Source organism: Frankliniella occidentalis, unplaced genomic scaffold (genome assembly GCF_000697945.3).
Source record: "Frankliniella occidentalis isolate FOCC.00 unplaced genomic scaffold, Focc_3.1 Scaffold186, whole genome shotgun sequence".
Classification (NCBI taxonomy): domain Eukaryota; kingdom Metazoa; phylum Arthropoda; class Insecta; order Thysanoptera; family Thripidae; genus Frankliniella; species Frankliniella occidentalis.
In genome coordinates, this window is record NW_026267312.1 from 45,591 (window position 1) to 51,375 (window position 5,785).

The 5,785-nt window shown below is 48.1% G+C and overlaps 1 protein-coding gene across 1 annotated transcript in view; it reads left to right on the forward strand.

Moving 5' to 3' along the window:
• LOC113214797 (nucleolysin TIAR-like) overlaps positions 1-5,785 on the forward strand; it is a 291,722-nt gene that overhangs the window by 18,142 nt on the left and 267,795 nt on the right. The window lies entirely within an intron of this gene.

Genomic DNA, 5,785 nt, shown 5'->3' on the forward strand with positions numbered 1-5,785 from the left:
GTTCAGCTTTTCTTTTCGCCATGCCGCCCCCCTCTCGCCTCTCTCTCTCTCTCTCTCTCTCTCTCTCTCTCTCTCTCCCTCCCTCTCTCTCTCCTCCACTCTCTCGCTCTTTCTCTCTCCCCCTCTTCCCTTCCCGCTCTCCTCTCTCGCTTTACTTCATTTGTTCGGGTGCAATTCTTTTTTGTGTCCGAATGCGACCGCGAACAGATGGAAGCGCGTTGAGCAGGAGGCGGGGAGGCGAGCCCCGGCGGCACGGCGGTGGCCTCGTAGAGAGGAGGGGTGGGGGGTGAAAGAGGGGAACTTAATCTCGCTAATATATCGTGCGGAGCAGTAATGCGTTGCCGTTTGTGTGTGTGTGTGAGAGAGAAGGGGGGAGGCTGTTACTCTTTACTCACTGACTAGCTCATGACTGCGCGCGCGGCGTGCCTGGCAGGTAGCGTGCCCGAGTATTGTGTCTGTGTTGTGGTAGTCGTTGCTCTTCGCAGATGACACGGTGGGAGAATAGTTTCTTGTATTTCAAGACGTTAGGTTTGTGGATGCTATTGGCCCTCCATCATAAGATCCAAGTCTCGGTCCTAAAATACTGCACGAGAATTTTTTTTTTTTTTACCGTGGATTCTTTCCGTCTTCGTCTCTTTTCCTCTCTATTTGTCTCTGACAGTGGAAAATATCTTCGTTAATTTTAGTTATTCCGATGTACAAAATATGTTGAAAATTTACGGCAGCCCTTTTTTTTCGTTAGTGAATTCCAAGTCGACATGCAGTACCTACTATGGTTATTTACAATTTCTTTTTAAAAGAAATTTTAAAGCACGTAAAATATTTTTCTGTATAGTTAACCCTCTTCTGACACCACTTCATCTTCGCCCCGTCTCTCCCCCCCCCCCTTTCTCTTATGCACCCTCTCCCTCCCTCTCCCTCCCTCTCCCTCCCTCTCTCCCTCTACCCCCCCCTCCTCTCTTTTGGCGCTGACCCACCTAAGTGGCTAATGGCCCCTGGACCAGCAGTGAGCCAAAGCGATAAGCAAACATGAGAGAAGTGGCCGCCTTGCCTTCGGATGGCTCGGCTCGCCGGGGTTTGGGTTGAGCTTGTCTTATCCCCCTAAGAGGCGCTGTTGCCTAAGACGCTCAGAGTGCGCCTGCTGTCTGCTGCCCATGATTTTCGTTCCCAACGATACAAACACTAATAACAAAGCTTTACACTCTAAATGTTGTCCTCCATTTCCGGTATCCCAAGTGTACCACATATGCGTGCATTTTTTTCTTTGATACCTACCTGCCCCGTACAGTGGACTCTCGATAACTGTCGCCGCGACAGTTATCGAGGGTACTGTGCGTTCGCTGCTGCCGTGCTCCGCTCTCCCCACTCCTCCAGCAAGCGAGCCGAGCGAGCCGCCGGAGCCGGCAGTCAGTCCGCATGGAACGCGCTATTTTTCTATAGCTATCTCTCTCGCACGCGACAGTTATCGAGGCGCCAGTTATCGAGAGTCCACTGTATTTAGTAATTTGTGTGTACGTGTACGTGACCATGCACGCATTTAAAGCCGAAGTACACTATTTTCTGCATACGCGTGCATGTACTCACTTTTGACTAAATCCATGGCAGGTATTCAGGAAGGAAATAAACGCATAGGTGTGGGTATTCTGGGGTGTTCCGCTGCATCAAAACTGAAGGTCGAACTACCTCGAGCCAGTCTCTCTGGGTGTGCCTCAAAATGTGCCCACTAGGGTGGAGTGAAAATCTGGGACCGAAAAAGTACCCCTGGATTATAGTACTTCACGATATCCTAAGAATAGCGGCATAGTCCATTTTGACCCATCGGCTGACCTTCAACCCCTCTCGAGGGGTCAAAGTTAGGTTTTTGAGGAAAATTGACACTTTTTGCCCCCCTGAACTTATATAGGAAGATACACCAGGAGTCGATACGCTGTGCGATAACATCTTCAGCTCGCAACAGAGACATTTAGGGTGAAAACGGGACTTTTTTCGATGCGAAAAACGACGTTTTTCGGCTATAACTCGGAAAATAATTGTCTCAGCGAAAAGAGTCCAGAATGAAACCGTTTTGTCTCGTCAAAACGCATCTAGAGATGTATGGGACGACCGGATGTGGCGTACGACAACCGGGAGTGCTAGCAATAGCTTGGTAAGGAAACCTCAATTTTTTACCATAAATGTCTCTGGGGCGAGCTGAAGATGTTATCGCACAGCGTATCGACTCCTGGCGTATCTTTCTATATAAGTTCCGCACCGAACCGCATATAGCCGTTTCCGGGATTATGCCTAGGGCGGGCCCAGGGGGGCAAAAAGTGTCAATTTTCCTCAAAGACCTAACTTCGACCCCTCGAAAGGGGTTGAAGGTCAGCCGATGGGTCAAAATGGACTCTGCCGCTAGTCTTAGGATATCTTGAAGTACTATAATCCAGGTGTACTTTTTGGTCCCAGATTTTCACTCCACCCTAGTGCCCACCTTGTTGAGAGCGTATGCGGTGCGAATGCACGTGCGCCCATCTACACTAGAATATGCAGTGCCGAAAGTTCCGGTGAGCGAATGCGCTGACGCTGCGAGGTGCTGCACTCCACGTGACTGCGAAGGGCTCTATGGAAGTTATAATGATACGCCGCGGGGCTATTGTCCGAAAAAAGTACGTCCGTTTTTGTTTTTTGTTCTGCGATTCATTCACAGCCTAAGTTGCACCAGCTCGGCGTGAGCTTGGCGCCTGCGAGTCTCGGGGTAGGCCATCCCGCTGCACACGCATGCACCCCACGCGCGATGTGGCCCACCGACCGGGCGCTCCCGCAGCTCTTGCAGAGGCTGCTGGAGCTGGCGGTTTGGTAATGACAAACACGTGCCTTGTGGATGGTGGTCCCTTGTAAGTAACACTCGCTCTCCTGCAGGTTTTGGTTTCTTGTAATTTGCCGTGAAATACAACACAACTTTAGAGTGAAATTACCTACGTAACCTACTTTCTACTTCAATAAAAATGGTAACGAAAAAGAATTCATGCCAGTTGCTTTTAGCCCGCCCTTCTGCTTTGAAAAAGCTATTCAGCGGGCTTATGCAAACGACCTGGTGTGTGTCTGTCTGTGTGTCTGTGTGTCTGTGTGTCTGTCTGTCTGTCTGTCTGTTCCACTAGAAGGAGATGTGCTAGAGACTTGAAATTTTCAGGGTATCTTAAGGTCCACTCCTAGAGAACGAAACGCCTACGGCAAATCCTGGCAACCACCCCTAAAGGGCTAAAAGGGGGTATCAAAGAAAATAAGGTAGGCCAAAAAAGTCAGAAAACATATTTTTTTTATGATCTCCTAAGGGGTAACTCGTCAAAGTAGAGCCCTACGGGCGAAAATTTTGTCTGTTTTGCTCTATCTTCTACCGTTTGGGCGCTAGAGGGAGTTTCTATCACGAAAGTGGCCCAAAAATTAACATATTAATTTTAGAAAATATTAGATGGTCTCCTAAGGGGTAACTTGCCAAAGTAGAGGCCTTCTGGCGAAAATTTCGTCCGTTTGGCTCTATCTCTAACCGTATAGGCGCCAGAGGGTCTTGTTTGACGAAAATAAGTTAAAAATTGCTGTAGTGAACAATTAAATGTAAAAGACGGCCCAAAACCGCAAAAAAGGTAAGAAACTCACTCCCCCCACCCCAAAAAACGTTTCCTTAGCAGAAGGGTGGGTTGTAGTCGCGGTGTTTCACCGTTACATCCCTTTCTTGTGTCTACGGGGCAAATTTTAAGGACGACGGGCTTTGCGGGCCGAAGGCCCGTTACATCATTTGATTATGTTACAGCAAATCGCGTGACAGAAATGGTCGGGCCGCAGGCCCGACCATCGCCGCCGGCAGGCCAAGCAGGCCCGGCCCCTGCCGAACGGAGTTGCCGGCGCAGCGAAGCGAAGCTGGCAACTTCGTTTGGCGGAAGGGCGGGCCTGCTTGTTTTATTTATTGTTATTTTTGTCCTCATTCGTACAGCACGGGACTATACATCATGCTTGTGATTGCTCGTTGCGTATGCAGAGGGCTCGCCCTGTACCGCCCTGCAGCGCTAGGCGCCTTGCCTGAGCCGACATGAGCGAACATTCATGCCCCCCTCCTCCTTACGCGTGCTATTTCCCCCGAGGCTTCGTGCTCTCGAGTAATTGCCATGCAAAACTCTCGTTTTTCTACGCTCTCTCTCTCTCTCTCTCTCTCTCTCTCTCTCTCTCTCTCTCTCTCTCTCTCACACACACACACACACACACACACACACACTCTTAACTTTGATCTACTTCATCTACTTCCCTCATCACTCCGTTTTTCCTCTTGGCTCTTTCTCATGATATTCAAGCTATTACAATAGTTGTTCTAAAAATGTAGAAGCACACTACCATAATAATTCTTCAAAGAACCCTTGGATTTCGTTCTGTTCTTGTGTTTCGTTTTGCTCTTCTTGTGGTTCGAGTTTCCTTGAACCGTTTTATTGATTTATTTTAATTAAATGCCACTTTTGTTGAAATACCTAGCCATCACTAAATACTAATTTACAAAGTGAGGCTTATTTTTAGCCCTTTTGTGTGTGGTCTCAAATCAAATTATTTCAATTTCTCCGTCTCGCTGGCTAACGTGGCTTCGAACTATTCCATTATTTGTTTGGACTACAAGTTTGGTATGAGGTCGCAAGAGGGCTTTAACAGTGCGTGACGACTCCTTGAGAGGCGGCAGGGGACAGTGAAGGTGGGCGTCCTTTAGTTAACGCAGCACACATTGCACGGACAGAGAGGCGAAACAGACACGGCAGGTTTTTTTTCATACATGCCCGTTGGATAGTTTGTTTACTTTCAAAGGTTTTGGCTGGGAAAAAAAAACTTAAATGGGCGGCGCCGGCCGTGACTGCCGGTGTTGTTTGGCTGCAAACCGCATAGCTGGGGCAGGATGGCTTCCCATCCAGTTAATGAATGTTGCCGATGCGCAATGGCCATTGGTGTGTGTGTGTGTGTGTGTGTGTGTGTGTGTGTGTGTGTGTGTGTGTGTGTGAGAGAGAAGGGGACATGGGACATGCCCGGCTTTATCGATGTGGCCAGTGAAAAAGAACGGAATAATGCACGTCACTTTTCTGCAGGAATGTAGTCATTCGCTTGAACTAAACACTGTGAAAAATATCATCGTAAATTTACGACATTTTTGTAAACTTGAATTATAATTTAGGTTGTAAATTTACGAGAGCACACTTTTTACTCGCATATGCATTTTAAGTCGATACGCACTGCATGTATTTTTACGATTACAAATTGTAATTTCACAACTTGCGCCAAGGAATATTTTTCTATAAACCTTACTACCATTTTTCACAGTGAAAGAGTGATGAAGTAATGTACTACATCGGGAGGAATTCGCTCATCTGCTGGCGTTCGAAACATTGCGTTACGATGATATTACTCGTTTACTAACGTTTACCATGGCGCTTTCGAAAAATAATCATACCGACATCGAAGCATGCGCAGTCCATTCCATGTCGCGAAAAGGAGATCATACATCATGGGTGTTGTTTGTGGTGTCTTTCTGATGCCAGCTTGCCATGTTGTGGGCGACTACTTGTCGGTGTAAGCAGTCTATCATCATCATCACCGGTTAAAAGTGCACGGCGGCTAATGTTTTTTATTAAGAAGGAAGCCTCCCCCACCACCCTTCTCCGTGAAAGCCCAGCATATCGGTAACGAGGTCCTTAACGGCCAACTTTCCAAACAAAACAAAAGCCCCGTCGCCTCGGCCCCAGCGGGCAGTGGCGCCCTCTCGGGGTGGCGGGCGCAGGCG